Consider the following 15,896-nt stretch of genomic DNA (forward strand, 5'->3'; position numbering starts at 1 on the left):
AACGAAAAACATCTATTTCGAACTGGTGTACTTGGTGACGGCTTTGGTACCTTCGGAGACGGCGTGCTTGGCCAACTCACCGGGCAACAACAGACGCACGGCAGTTTGAATTTCTCTGCTGGTGATCGTCGAACGTTTGTTGTAGTGTGCCAGACGGGAAGCTTCAGCGGCGATACGTTCGAAGATGTCGTTCACGAAACTGTTCATTATGCTCATAGCCTTACTAGAGATACCGGTGTCGGGATGGACTTGTTTCAACACCTTGTAGATGTAGATGGCATAGCTCTCCTTCCTCCTGCGCTTCTTTTTTTTGTCGCTCTTGGAAATGTTCTTCTGAGCTTTCCCGGCCTTCTTGGCTGCCTTACCACTTGTCTTCGGCGGCATTTTTCAATTCAATTCGATTCAACAAACTCGCGAACTGCTCTGACTCGTGTGCGTGCGTTAACTTTGCACCACCACCTTTCTGATAGGTAGTGTGTTCACCAGAACCCCACCTGAAAACGGGCTCCCACCAATCGTCACGTCCTATTCTCCTATCACGGAGGCTATAAATTCGAAGCACAGCTACCAGCTTTTACAATCGACGAGTCCCGTCCGTCAGTTTTATTACTTCTCGTGGTGTCTAACGAACGAACTTAAAATGTCAGGTCGCGGTAAAGGAGGTAAAGTGAAGGGAAAAGCGAAATCCCGTTCGAGCCGTGCCGGTCTCCAGTTTCCGGTGGGTAGGATACATCGTCTTCTCAGAAAAGGAAATTACGCGGAACGCGTCGGTGCAGGAGCTCCCGTCTATTTGGCCGCCGTCATGGAGTACTTAGCCGCCGAAGTTCTAGAATTGGCAGGAAACGCTGCCCGTGACAACAAGAAGACACGTATTATACCGCGTCATCTGCAGCTGGCCATCAGAAACGACGAGGAATTGAACAAACTCCTGTCCGGAGTTACGATCGCCCAAGGCGGTGTCTTACCCAACATTCAGGCCGTACTTTTACCCAAAAAAACCGAGAAGAAACCTTAAACGAACGATCGATCCATCTCCGTGGCGAAAACTCAAAATATCGGCCCTTCTCAGGGCCACTATAGCTTTTTTTTTTCGTAAAATGACCGATGCATCTTTTCTTTTTGTATTATTATCATTTACGACTGCAATGCCAAAAGGAAAGCAAGGGGTGTTTACGATCTTGGTACATTTATCAGGTAGTCAGTTAGTAATAATTGTCCGTTGTTTCTCGAAAGAACATCATGTTTCTTTTTTTTCCTCTTATTTTTATTTTGTGGTTCTGAAAAGAACCGATTTTGTATTTCGTATTTTATTCTGGTTTTCTCGAACGGTGAAGAGCGCCAGGAAATTAACCTCCGAAACCGTAGAGGGTGCGTCCTTGACGTTTCAAAGCGTAGACGACGTCCATCGCTGTCACGGTTTTACGTTTGGCGTGTTCCGTGTAGGTGACGGCATCTCGGATGACATTTTCCAAGAACACTTTCAGGACTCCGCGAGTTTCTTCGTAGATCAAACCGGAAATACGTTTCACGCCGCCACGACGAGCCAATCTTCTGATAGCGGGTTTCGTGATGCCCTGGATGTTGTCACGCAGGACTTTGCGATGACGCTTCGCTCCTCCTTTTCCCAATCCTTTGCCTCCTTTACCGCGACCGGTCATCTTTTCAGATTATTTCAACTGACACAAAATACCTGCACACCTCGTCCCTAGGAAGTCAACTACCGCAAAATTTCAACTAACGGAGCCTTATATAGATTCAACGGTTCACCATCGACCAATCGACGAAGTCAGCCGTTGACTTTGTTCACGTATAAAAGTACAATTTAATATGGCGGAATTTTTAGTACCCGTTTACCTTTCGACGCGTGCACGTCTAACGATCGTCAGAGTCGATTTTAATAATTGTCAGTTTTGTTTTTCATTCGTTTCATTCGAAATGGCCAGGACCAAGCAGACCGCACGCAAGTCCACCGGAGGAAAAGCCCCCAGGAAACAACTGGCTACCAAAGCGGCCAGGAAAAGCGCTCCCGCCACTGGCGGCGTCAAGAAGCCCCACCGTTACAGACCTGGTACCGTGGCTCTGCGTGAGATCCGTCGTTACCAGAAAAGTACCGAGTTGCTCATCCGCAAGCTTCCCTTTCAACGTTTGGTGAGGGAGATCGCTCAGGATTTCAAAACCGATTTGCGCTTCCAAAGCTCCGCCGTGATGGCCCTCCAGGAAGCGAGCGAAGCTTACTTGGTCGGTCTGTTCGAGGACACGAATTTGTGCGCCATCCACGCCAAACGTGTAACCATCATGCCAAAGGACATCCAACTTGCCAGACGTATTCGGGGTGAACGCGCTTAAATTTTTCCACATCGTGTTTCGGAAGAACAACACGAAACACGAATTTTATAACAAAAAAATCGGTTCTTTTCAGAACCTCAAACTTTACAGGCAAAAAAAAAAATATATCGCCCTTCAACCGGAAATGAATAAAATAAAAATGTCAATAATCGGTCGGTCCTCTCGATTCGGGTTGGGTTGCGGTCGTTCGTAAAATTTTATTGCATCCTGTCATCACCTACCTGCCAGCTGATGCTATCTATTTTATTTGGTTTCGCCGTAAGGATAGTTTTATTTCTTTTTTTCGTCGTAGATTATCGTGTGGCCCTGAAAAGGGCCATTTGTGCGTGCCCCGTTGCCGGTAGTACGATGATGACGTCGGAACGAGGCACAGCCGAACGAACATGAGTCGAGTATCCATCCACGTTTCTCACTTTTTCCTCTTCGGCGAAGCGGCCTTTTTCACCTTGACAGGAATGGCTTTGGCTGTCTTGGGTTTGGGTGCTTTGGGTTTTTTAGTCGGACCAGCCTTGTTAGATTTCTTCGCTTTGGAAGGCGATCGGGGTTTCGGGGCGGCTCTAGTTTTCTTTTCTGCCGAGGAGGCGGCCGATTTCTTGGCTTTCGCTGCGGCGGCGGAGGCAGCGACGGCGCTCTTCTTTTCGGCAGCAGTCTTCTTCGCTTTGGGGGAGGCTTGTTTTTTGGCTGTCTTCGAGGAAGCCTTGTCGGAAGTCGTCGCGACGGCGGTACGTTTGGCGGATGATTTTTTCGTCTTGGATGCGGCGGACGAAGCGGGTTTCCTCTTGTCGGAGGCGGAGGCGACTTTGGCACCACCGGAGGTGGACGAGGCGAGCTTGAACGAACCCGACGCGCCCTTACCTTTCGTCTGAACCAGAGATCCCGACGCCACGGCGCCTTTCAGATATTTCTTGATGAAAGGGGCGACCTTTTCGGCGTCGACTTTGTAATTTGCGGCGACGAACTTCTTGATGGCCTGAAGAGACGATCCTCCGCGTTCCTTGAGTCCCTTGATGGCGTTGTTTACCATCTCGGATGTCGGAGGATGGGACGGTTTCGCCCTGGGATTTTTCGCTTTTTTCTCTTTCTTCGGTGGGATTGAGGGGTGGCAGCGGAACCGGTGGTGACCGATGATGCTGTTTGATTTTCGACGTCGGCCATCTTTCACGTTAAAACGTTAAAAGTTAATAATAATTATTGAAAAAACACTTGCTCACACACGTACACTTCGAGCACCTCGTGAACGAGAATTGAACAAAAAAATTTTCTAAGTCTTTATAAAATAGTCGCCACTGCGGACGGAAGACTGAACGCGCACCGCGTCCGCCGTCGAAGAAATTGCAGGCCTCGGAATCGTTGCCCGCGTGATGGCATCGTCCTCTTTCCTCGATCACCATCGCCACCGTGTGATCAAGCTGGCCGAACTCGGTTTCCGAAGTTTCCCTGGAGATAGCGAAGTTCGTCTCGGAACGTCGGTGGGTTTCGAATCAGGTACACGCCCCTCCAACCACCAGCCCTAAATCCGGGTCGTCACGGTTTCGATTCGGGACCGACGGTTTACGTCGGCGGTGCGGGGTAGACGCGTCGATTCCGGGAATCCATATTTCGTTCGCCGAAATATTGGTCCATCTCTTCCCGGAATACCGCGCCACCTTCTCGATTTTACGACATCTTCGCGTCGCCAAACGCTTCCGAAACGGTCGAAGCACAGAAAGGACCTGGTGTTCGAACCGAGGCAATTCCGACAACAGGATGCCGCGAACCGCCTCTCCGACGTTCAGGTCGATCGTTTTCGGCGGAAGTTGAAACGGGACGAGTCGACGACGGGTCCCGTTGCCGTCCGGACCCTTCGGGACGGCCGAAAGTCCGTCGAGAGGATCATCCGAAAGGAGACGGTCTTCATCGTCCGACCGATGCCGCACCTACGAGTTTTCCGATATTTTCTTCGACGGATCTTCAGGTTTTCTTCCTTTCTTCCGTCTTTCTCTCTTCGTAATTTCGTGTCCGACCTGCGTCGTCCGAAGTCGGGGTGAAGATCGAAGAAAAAACGCCAAAAATAACAACTCGTCAGCCACGCACACCGCGTTCGAATGTCTAACGGTCCAACTTGGATTTTCGAAGATCGCCGAATCCGAGGGACGATAAATAATAATAATAATAATAATAATGGTAATAAATAATAATGTTAATAATAATAATAATGATATGATGATTATAACGATAATTATTATAGATAGGTAAATAGAAACACAGGTCTCCTCTCGAAAATCGGAACTTCCTGATATTACTTACATATTTCGGTCGATCCAAATGTGGGAATCTCGTCGTCGTCGGAGCAAGCAGCGCGGTAGGTGGGGTGAAATTCTGGATTTTCCACCGCCGCCGGCGGTCGAAAAATGTGCGACGCGGGAGATCGCCAGTCCGTCTAGTAGTCTCTCTTGTCGTTAGAGCGTGACGTGGTGGTTGTTGTGGGATTTCCCGTTAGTTCGGTCCGACGTCGGTCGTCAGAGGGTAAGTGCATACGGAAACGAAACGCATCGCGTTTTGATGTTCATATTCGTGCATCGGAATGTTAAAAGCAATATATTTTACACCAACGATCACACCTAAACACCACGGCAACGGCCATACCACGTTGAAAAGCACCGGTTCTCGTCCGATCACCGAAGTTAAGCAACGTCGGGCGCGGTCAGTACTTGGATGGGTGACCGCTTGGGAACACCGCGTGCCGTTGCCCCCCAACACTTTTTGTTTTTTTTTGAAATCCATAGCAACCACCGAACCGATTTGTTTTTCGTGCAGGTATTCGGAAACATGCACAGACCCGTATAATGTAGATTCATAGCTTTAAGTACTAGATAATTAAGAAAACAATTTTTTTTGTCGATTAATTGTAAACAATTGCAGAATAAAAACTCGTCAAACGGTAAAGGTTGTCGTTCGATCACCGAAGGTAAGCCACGCGGGCAGCGGTCAGCACTTGGACGGGTGACCGGTTCATTATATTCCTTCCGTGAGTTTAACAAAGATAACATATGCAAATGTCGTAAGTGCGACGAGGAAGACGGCGATCTTTTAATGTAAAAAAAATATATATTAGGTTACGCGTACATGCCACTTTGACTGCTGCTTTATTTTTTTGGTTTTTAAATAATTAGAGATCTGAATTCAACATATCAGTTCTATGTTATAATGGACAGACAATGTTGTATTCTTGGCCCCTAACACGTTAAGACCAACATAAAAACTAGAATAACTTACCATTCGTTAAACGTTAAACAATTTCGAACCACGTTTTTTTGAGCTCGAACAAACTCATAACACAACACTCATTTATTAGTCACTGGACCATTGTAAAACGAGAAGAGAGAAAAACCATGCGAAACTATTTTTAAAACGAAGAGAATAAAGGTTTTAAATGGTAGGGCTGTATGACAGACTTGTCAATTATCGTGGGGGGTACGGCTGAGATTTATGACGAAATCGAGCGGCGCCGGCGGTCGGTCACTTTCACGAAAGAGGTCTAAACACGGGTCGTTTACGATACCCTCTGGTTACTAGAAAAGTTCTAGACAGATGTTTGTCGGCTTTTCGAGGTATTTATTTGTGAGTCCAAAGACTCAATGGAGTAATATCGGACTGAAATTCCAAGATTTTGCTGTGTAATCCAAAAAACTATGTTCCTCGTAACATTTAACGATGTGTTAATTCAACTATTATTTTAATTTTTCGTATACGTATTTATACTAAAAAGTACAGCGCTTCCAACAGTGAATTGTGAATTGAAAATGTTTCAAAGAAAGATCGATAGTTTTGAAAAAAATTACATATTAATAAATTTAGATAGATTTAGAAGTATACATTGCACTTACTTTTCAAAATTATTGTACTTCTGATTTGGTTGAAATAACATAATATGTAGCAGTCATAGTCTTGTGTACATTGCAGTCGCGGCTGGTGTTGGGTAAAACCTTTATTTTTTAGGGGGTCATTACCCAAATGACCTCATGGACCAGCCGTTCCTGTTAGGTTTTATATATCAAATTGATTCGTCTGTCTTTTTCATCATGCCTTCGAAAAGCGAGCTCCTGTTTCGCCAAAGTAACTGTGACGTCAATTAAATACGATAATAAAATTCGGTTTTTCCGAACTTATTGTGAGTGAGAGCAGTGAGAGCATCTTCTTTTCGTATCCCACCTCCACCCGGCGGCAGTAGTGCAGTGCTTATCAACATAATTACCGGCGTCTCGCCTCCACATTTTGACTTTTTTGTGTTTTATGTGTTCTCTAAGTCCAAAATTTTTAAATTTTTAAAAAGAGATTGCGGTACTATTCCTGTTGCTGAAATTATAATAATATATTTATTAATTTTTGTATTATATGTCTGTGTTATATTGTGTGAATTTGGAACAGCTATATCTAAAAGATATGCTTGCTTTTGTTGTTTATTTAAAATAATAATGTCTGGTCTGTTATGCTGAATGTGAATGTCAGTTAAAACTGTGCGATCAAAATATAATTTGTAATTGTCATTTTCTAAACAACTTTCTGGTTTATAAATGTAATGTGGTTGTGTATCCTTTAATAAATTGAATTTAACTGCTAAATTCATGTGTATAATTTTTGCGAATATATCATGACGTTTTTTATATTCGCTGTGAGCCAAAACGGTGCAAGATCTTGTATTGCAAATATAAAACCCTCAGCTCTTTAAAATATCTCCCATGTAAAGACTTTTGTTTTATATTTGCTATAGTGTCATATCACGAGCTCTATTGAGAAAATAATTTTTTAGTGAAGCAATTTGATTGTGTTGTAGAATTTCTAGATTTGAAAAACCCCTACCACCATTTTCGCGTGGTAAATTAAATCTTTCAACAGCAGATTTGGGGTGATGTTTACAAAATTTTGTAAAGAGAACTCTAGTTTGAATATTTATATTCTTTAAATTAGTTTTGGACCATTTTATAACACCAAAAGAATAGATTTAATTTGATTTGATTGATTAATACCTAAATATTTATAAAATTCTCCTTTATTTAAATTTTTAATGATTTCTCCTTCTTTAGTTATATATTCTAAATTTTCGTAATGACCACGACATATTGATTGATTTTCAGTTATTGTTAAGTTTTATGTCATCCATATAAAGAAGGTGATTTAATTTAATATTAATTTTATAAATTTTAAGAATTTTAATTAACCATGAATGTGGTACTGAATCATAGGCTTTTTTGTAGTCTATGAATTGTTGTTGCATTATTTTCCAAACGTTTGAGACTTAAAATATTCGTCAAATGTTCTTCTTTTTTTAAATCAGAATACCCCTGACAAATCCGAACATTTTGTTTTGCGGTAGATAAAAGTAAACATGGGCCAAGACAGAATATTAATATTCGGTGTGGAATTTTCCTGCGTTCTTGTTCATTTCTATCGAAGTGCTCACGAAAAGTTGTGAATATCAACACTTTGTAATTGTCGTAGTGAAAAATAAAAAAGATAGCTATGGGGCACAACTTATTTCGCACTTCATTAGAAAAGTAACAGTATTAAAATAAAAAAAATATTTTTCTAAATTTCGAACGTTAGGTCTATCCTGACCAGCCGCCAATTAGTGGTATTATTTTATTTTTTGCTGTTTTCCACAATAGTTATTTTTATATTAAATCATTGATTCAAAAAATTGAAATTAAAAATTCAAATTTTTGAAGGAACTCTGAAGTTTCAATGCAGTGACCATGTTGCTAGGTAACTAATAAAAAACAGTGCGTGAAATGAAAAACAGAAATAGTCGTATGCGTTTTGTATGGTTTCTATGGTTTCGATCTTACTAACAATGCAATGAAAATGACCCACTTCAGGCACAGATAACTATGCGTGAATTTCAATTTTTTGAATCAATTATATAAAAACAAAATTGATTTGGCGGCCGCTACACAAAAGTGGTGGGAGGCGAGAACCTGTTTCCGCCGGTCAATTTTAAAATTAATAAATTTTCCCTGGATACGTATTCGACTTATCCGGTACGAGTTATTTTTAAATTAACTTAATGGCCCGTTGCTCTTGTTCTTTTTACATTGAATATGCGATGTTTTGGCATCGTTAGCAATAGTACAATACTCACGCATTTTTAATCTAAAATTAACAAAACTTGAATGGATCGGGATTATCACACTTCTGAATTGAAGTTTTCATTCGTTTAAAATATAATTGATAGTAATACGTAATGCGGATTGCCTAAACGTTGCTTCCATCACGTCAACATCACACATTCACGTTCGCCCGTAGAAATGGCGTGATGCACACGAAATCGATCCAAAAAGGCTCATAATATTTGTGTCACGCGAATCTACGTCGAAAACTAGAAAAAAAAAAATTCAATTCGAATTTCAATAATCGAAACGATGCGTCGTCGATACTAAACGTAGGTAGTAACTAAAGTGTGATCGGGTGCGATAAAAGTGTCCGTCAATAATCATCATCCGACAATCATTTAATAGACGAACGCTAATTTTTGGCACTCACTCGGACGACAGAACCAGTCCAGACGGAAACCGGGGCGCGGGGTGGGTGGGTGGTTGTATGTCCGTGAATCTGTCCGGCGCGCGTCAACATTTCAGTTATCGTCGCGAGAGTTAAAACGAAAGGTGGTTAGTGTGAAAGTGACGTTTTTTCGTGGAGACACGTTACGAAGGGTGAGTACCTAATATAATATAAAACCAACCGAAAACCCACAATAGTGCCCCGGTTTATTATCGTGAATAGGTGTTTGGTAAATATTTTCTGTATTCCAACTAGCAAGTCTTTTATCAAAAAACTCCGGCAACATGGCTATTGTGGTATTGTTGATACCACCTAACTGAAGAACTTAGTTAATAACTAAGTCGACGATTTTATCGGGAAATTGAACGGAGAAACAAAAATAGCTCTTAGCGACAGTTGCCTGAAGTCGCAAATAACGGCGATTGACGAAATCACGTTTTTTTTATTTTAATTCCAATGAACAATACACAGGGTCACAATTATCTGTTATGTATTCTATAATGTTTTGCAAAGTAAATAATGTGAGTTGTCATGCGTAATATTAATTAGCTAAGTAATTTTTGCAAGTATTTTATGTCAGATATGCAATGTATAATAACGTAATGTTGCAAAGTATTTTAATTTTTATGCTAGGTAGAGATAATAACTCGACAATAACTCTTCTCTAATGAAAAAAAAAATAGAAAATGATTTAGGAACATAAAAAATCTCATTAAAACAGGAACAATTGAAATTAAAATAAACATAACATTCTGTACTAAAGTACAGTTTTGTTCACTCCTTTTTTCAAAGTCTTCTGTCCTCTCATTTGCACATACTGCTATTCCAAAACAGTGAAATTGTCTGTTTCAGGGAATCCTTAACGTTCCTTGCTAATGTCAACAACGTTTTCGATGAAACAAAGAGTCGGAAAAATGTCGGCTCATTGTATTCAATAACATACGCGACTACAAAACCATCTGTATCATTTGTAGGAATCGCGGTTTTTTCGATGAGAATTCGTTCTAATTTTTTCTTTCTTAAAAAAGCTAAGTAATTTTAATTTCACTAAAGATGAACATTTAGGCTATATGCTGGGTAATGCAAATCCATCAACCATCAACTAGGTTGTTCAGCAGATGTACGATTGTTTATTTGATTTCTTCTTCCGAAGAGTTGTATTCTGGCAAAATAGAAATTTATTCATAACATAACCTCAATCAACTAAATTATTTCGAATACAATAACCACATAACTACAAGTTGGATAGGCATGGGTGCAAAATACCGATAATGCATGAAACCTAATAATAATAATAATGACATAATAAAAGTTAATTAAAAATCGCTGTTTCACGTCTTTTTCTTTTTTGTTCGAGAGTTTTTGTGGTTCTGAAAAGAACCGTTTATAAATGTGTCGAAAACGAAAAACATCTATTTCGAACTGGTGTACTTGGTGACGGCTTTGGTACCTTCGGAGACGGCGTGCTTGGCCAACTCACCGGGCAACAACAGACGCACGGCAGTTTGAATTTCTCTGCTGGTGATCGTCGAACGTTTGTTGTAGTGTGCCAGACGGGAAGCTTCAGCGGCGATACGTTCGAAGATGTCGTTCACGAAACTGTTCATTATGCTCATAGCCTTACTAGAGATACCACCGGTGTCGGGATGGACTTGTTTCAACACCTTGTAGATGTAGATGGCATAGCTCTCCTTCCTCCTGCGCTTCTTTTTTTTGTCGCTCTTGGAAATGTTCTTCTGAGCTTTCCCGGCCTTCTTGGCTGCCTTACCACTTGTCTTCGGCGGCATTTTTCAATTCAATTCGATTCAACAAACTCGCGAACTGCTCTGACTCGTGTGCGTGCGTTAACTTTGCACCACCACCTTTCTGATAGGTAGTGTGTTCACCAGAACCCCACCTGAAAACGGGCTCCCACCAATCGTCACGTCCTATTCTCCTATCACGGAGGCTATAAATTCGAAGCACAGCTACCAGCTTTTACAATCGACGAGTCCCGTCCGTCAGTTTTATTACTTCTCGTGGTGTCTAACGAACGAACTTAAAATGTCAGGTCGCGGTAAAGGAGGTAAAGTGAAGGGAAAAGCGAAATCCCGTTCGAGCCGTGCCGGTCTCCAGTTTCCGGTGGGTAGGATACATCGTCTTCTCAGAAAAGGAAATTACGCGGAACGCGTCGGTGCAGGAGCTCCCGTCTATTTGGCCGCCGTCATGGAGTACTTAGCCGCCGAAGTTCTAGAATTGGCAGGAAACGCTGCCCGTGACAACAAGAAGACACGTATTATACCGCGTCATCTGCAGCTGGCCATCAGAAACGACGAGGAATTGAACAAACTCCTGTCCGGAGTTACGATCGCCCAAGGCGGTGTCTTACCCAACATTCAGGCCGTACTTTTACCCAAAAAAACCGAGAAGAAACCTTAAACGAACGATCGATCCATCTCCGTGGCGAAAACTCAAAATATCGGCCCTTCTCAGGGCCACTATAGCTTTTTTTTTTCGTAAAATGACCGATGCATCTTTTCTTTTTGTATTATTATCATTTACGACTGCAATGCCAAAAGGAAAGCAAGGGGTGTTTACGATCTTGGTACATTTATCAGGTAGTCAGTTAGTAATAATTGTCCGTTGTTTCTCGAAAGAACATCATGTTTCTTTTTTTTTCCTCTTATTTTTATTTTGTGGTTCTGAAAAGAACCGATTTTGTATTTCGTATTTTATTCTGGTTTTCTCGAACGGTGAAGAGCGCCAGGAAATTAACCTCCGAAACCGTAGAGGGTGCGTCCTTGACGTTTCAAAGCGTAGACGACGTCCATCGCTGTCACGGTTTTACGTTTGGCGTGTTCCGTGTAGGTGACGGCATCTCGGATGACATTTTCCAAGAACACTTTCAGGACTCCGCGAGTTTCTTCGTAGATCAAACCGGAAATACGTTTCACGCCGCCACGACGAGCCAATCTTCTGATAGCGGGTTTCGTGATGCCCTGGATGTTGTCACGCAGGACTTTGCGATGACGCTTCGCTCCTCCTTTTCCCAATCCTTTGCCTCCTTTACCGCGACCGGTCATCTTTTCAGATTATTTCAACTGACACAAAATACCTGCACACCTCGTCCCTAGGAAGTCAACTACCGCAAAATTTCAACTAACGGAGCCTTATATAGATTCAACGGTTCACCATCGACCAATCGACGAAGTCAGCCGTTGACTTTGTTCACGTATAAAAGTACAATTTAATATGGCGGAATTTTTAGTACCCGTTTACCTTTCGACGCGTGCACGTCTAACGATCGTCAGAGTCGATTTTAATAATTGTCAGTTTTGTTTTTCATTCGTTTCATTCGAAATGGCCAGGACCAAGCAGACCGCACGCAAGTCCACCGGAGGAAAAGCCCCCAGGAAACAACTGGCTACCAAAGCGGCCAGGAAAAGCGCTCCCGCCACTGGGCGGCGTCAAGAAGCCCCACCGTTACAGACCTGGTACCGTGGCTCTGCGTGAGATCCGTCGTTACCAGAAAAGTACCGAGTTGCTCATCCGCAAGCTTCCCTTTCAACGTTTGGTGAGGGAGATCGCTCAGGATTTCAAAACCGATTTGCGCTTCCAAAGCTCCGCCGTGATGGCCCTCCAGGAAGCGAGCGAAGCTTACTTGGTCGGTCTGTTCGAGGACACGAATTTGTGCGCCATCCACGCCAAACGTGTAACCATCATGCCAAAGGACATCCAACTTGCCAGACGTATTCGGGGTGAACGCGCTTAAATTTTTCCACATCGTGTTTCGGAAGAACAACACGAAACACGAATTTTATAACAAAAAAATCGGTTCTTTTCAGAACCTCAAACTTTACAGGCAAAAAAAAAAATATATCGCCCTTCAACCGGAAATGAATAAAATAAAAATGTCAATAATCGGTCGGTCCTCTCGATTCGGGTTGGGTTGCGGTCGTTCGTAAAATTTTATTGCATCCTGTCATCACCTACCTGCCAGCTGATGCTATCTATTTTATTTGGTTTCGCCGTAAGGATAGTTTTATTTCTTTTTTTCGTCGTAGATTATCGTGTGGCCCTGAAAAGGGCCATTTGTGCGTGCCCCGTTGCCGGTAGTACGATGATGACGTCGGAACGAGGCACAGCCGAACGAACATGAGTCGAGTATCCATCCACGTTTCTCACTTTTTCCTCTTCGGCGAAGCGGCCTTTTTCACCTTGACAGGAATGCTTTGGCTGTCTTGGGTTTGGGTGCTTTGGGTTTTTTAGTCGGACCAGCCTTGTTAGATTTCTTCGCTTTGGAAGGCGATCGGGGTTTCGGGGCGGCTCTAGTTTTCTTTTCTGCCGAGGAGGCGGCCGATTTCTTGGCTTTCGCTGCGGCGGCGGAGGCAGCGACGGCGCTCTTCTTTTCGGCAGCAGTCTTCTTCGCTTTGGGGGAGGCTTGTTTTTTGGCTGTCTTCGAGGAAGCCTTGTCGGAAGTCGTCGCGACGGCGGTACGTTTGGCGGATGATTTTTTCGTCTTGGATGCGGCGGACGAAGCGGGTTTCCTCTTGTCGGAGGCGGAGGCGACTTTGGCACCACCGGAGGTGGACGAGGCGAGCTTGAACGAACCCGACGCGCCCTTACCTTTCGTCTGAACCAGAGATCCCGACGCCACGGCGCCTTTCAGATATTTCTTGATGAAAGGGGCGACCTTTTCGGCGTCGACTTTGTAATTTGCGGCGACGAACTTCTTGATGGCCTGAAGAGACGATCCTCCGCGTTCCTTGAGTCCCTTGATGGCGTTGTTTACCATCTCGGATGTCGGAGGATGGGACGGTTTCGCCCTGGGATTTTTCGCTTTTTTCTCTTTCTTCGCGTGGGATTGAGGGGTGGCAGCGGAACCGGTGGTGACCGATGATGCTGTTTGATTTTCGACGTCGGCCATCTTTCACGTTAAAACGTTAAAAGTTAATAATAATTATTGAAAAAACACTTGCTCACACACGTACACTTCGAGCACCTCGTGAACGAGAATTGAACAAAAAAATTTTCTAAGTCTTTATAAAATAGTCGCCACTGCGGACGGAAGACTGAACGCGCACCGCGTCCGCCGTCGAAGAAATTGCAGGCCTCGGAATCGTTGCCCGCGTGATGGCATCGTCCTCTTTCCTCGATCACCATCGCCACCGTGTGATCAAGCTGGCCGAACTCGGTTTCCGAAGTTTCCCTGGAGATAGCGAAGTTCGTCTCGGAACGTCGGTGGGTTTCGAATCAGGTACACGCCCCTCCAACCACCAGCCCTAAATCCGGGTCGTCACGGTTTCGATTCGGGACCGACGGTTTACGTCGGCGGTGCGGGGTAGACGCGTCGATTCCGGGAATCCATATTTCGTTCGCCGAAATATTGGTCCATCTCTTCCCGGAATACCGCGCCACCTTCTCGATTTACGACATCTTCGCGTCGCCAAACGCTTCCGAAACGGTCGAAGCACAGAAAGGACCTGGTGTTCGAACCGAGGCAATTCCGACAACAGGATGCCGCGAACCGCCTCTCCGACGTTCAGGTCGATCGTTTTCGGCGGAAGTTGAAACGGGACGAGTCGACGACGGGTCCCGTTGCCGTCCGGACCCTTCGGGACGGCCGAAAGTCCGTCGAGAGGATCATCCGAAAGGAGACGGTCTTCATCGTCCGACCGATGCCGCACCTACGAGTTTTCCGATATTTTCTTCGACGGATCTTCAGGTTTTCTTCCTTTCTTCCGTCTTTCTCTCTTCGTAATTTCGTGTCCGACCTGCGTCGTCCGAAGTCGGGGTGAAGATCGAAGAAAAAACGCCAAAAATAACAACTCGTCAGCCACGCACACCGCGTTCGAATGTCTAACGGTCCAACTTGGATTTTCGAAGATCGCCGAATCCGAGGGACGATAAATAATAATAATAATAATAATAATGGTAATAAATAATAATGTTAATAATAATAATAATGATATGATGATTATAACGATAATTATTATAGATAGGTAAATAGAAACACAGGTCTCCTCTCGAAAATCGGAACTTCCTGATATTACTTACATATTTCGGTCGATCCAAATGTGGGAATCTCGTCGTCGTCGGAGCAAGCAGCGCGGTAGGTGGGGTGAAATTCTGGATTTTCCACCGCCGCCGGCGGTCGAAAAATGTGCGACGCGGGAGATCGCCAGTCCGTCTAGTAGTCTCTCTTGTCGTTAGAGCGTGACGTGGTGGTTGTTGTGGGATTTCCCGTTAGTTCGGTCCGACGTCGGTCGTCAGAGGGTAAGTGCATACGGAAACGAAACGCATCGCGTTTTGATGTTCATATTCGTGCATCGGAATGTTAAAAGCAATATATTTTACACCAACGATCACACCTAAACACCACGGCAACGGCCATACCACGTTGAAAAGCACCGGTTCTCGTCCCGATCACCGAAGTTAAGCAACGTCGGGCGCGGTCAGTACTTGGATGGGTGACCGCTTGGGAACACCGCGTGCCGTTGCCCCCCAACACTTTTTGTTTTTTTTTGAAATCCATAGCAACCACCGAACCGATTTGTTTTTCGTGCAGGTATTCGGAAACATGCACAGACCCGTATAATGTAGATTCATAGCTTTAAGTACTAGATAATTAGAAAACAATTTTTTTTGTCGATTAATTGTAAACAATTGCAGAATAAAAACTCGTCAAACGGTAAAGGTTGTCGTTCGATCACCGAAGGTAAGCCACGCGGGCAGCGGTCAGCACTTGGACGGGTGACCGGTTCATTATATTCCTTCCGTGAGTTTAACAAAGATAACATATGCAAATGTCGTAAGTGCGACGAGGAAGACGGCGATCTTTTAATGTAAAAAAAATATATATTAGGTTACGCGTACATGCCACTTTGACTGCTGCTTTATTTTTTTGGTTTTTAAATAATTAGAGATCTGAATTCAACATATCAGTTCTATGTTATAATGGACAGACAATGTTGTATTCTTGGCCCCTAACACGTTAAGACCAACATAAAAACTAGAATAACTTACCATTCGTT

The 15,896-nt window shown here is 43.7% G+C and overlaps 2 non-coding genes across 2 annotated transcripts; both read left to right on the forward strand.

Moving 5' to 3' along the window:
- The first annotated feature begins 4,957 nt into the window (after window positions 1–4,957).
- Window positions 4,958–5,077, forward strand: LOC138140904 (5S ribosomal RNA). The gene has a single exon (XR_011162815.1). It is a non-coding gene; the product is annotated as a 5S ribosomal RNA (ribosomal RNA).
- Window positions 5,078–15,244: 10,167 nt separating this feature from the next.
- Window positions 15,245–15,365, forward strand: LOC138140905 (5S ribosomal RNA). The gene has a single exon (XR_011162816.1). It is a non-coding gene; the product is annotated as a 5S ribosomal RNA (ribosomal RNA).
- Window positions 15,366–15,896: the final 531 nt, after the last annotated feature.

The sequence above is a fragment of the Tenebrio molitor genome, unplaced genomic scaffold (assembly GCF_963966145.1).
Source record: "Tenebrio molitor unplaced genomic scaffold, icTenMoli1.1 SCAFFOLD_572, whole genome shotgun sequence".
Taxonomy (NCBI): domain Eukaryota; kingdom Metazoa; phylum Arthropoda; class Insecta; order Coleoptera; family Tenebrionidae; genus Tenebrio; species Tenebrio molitor.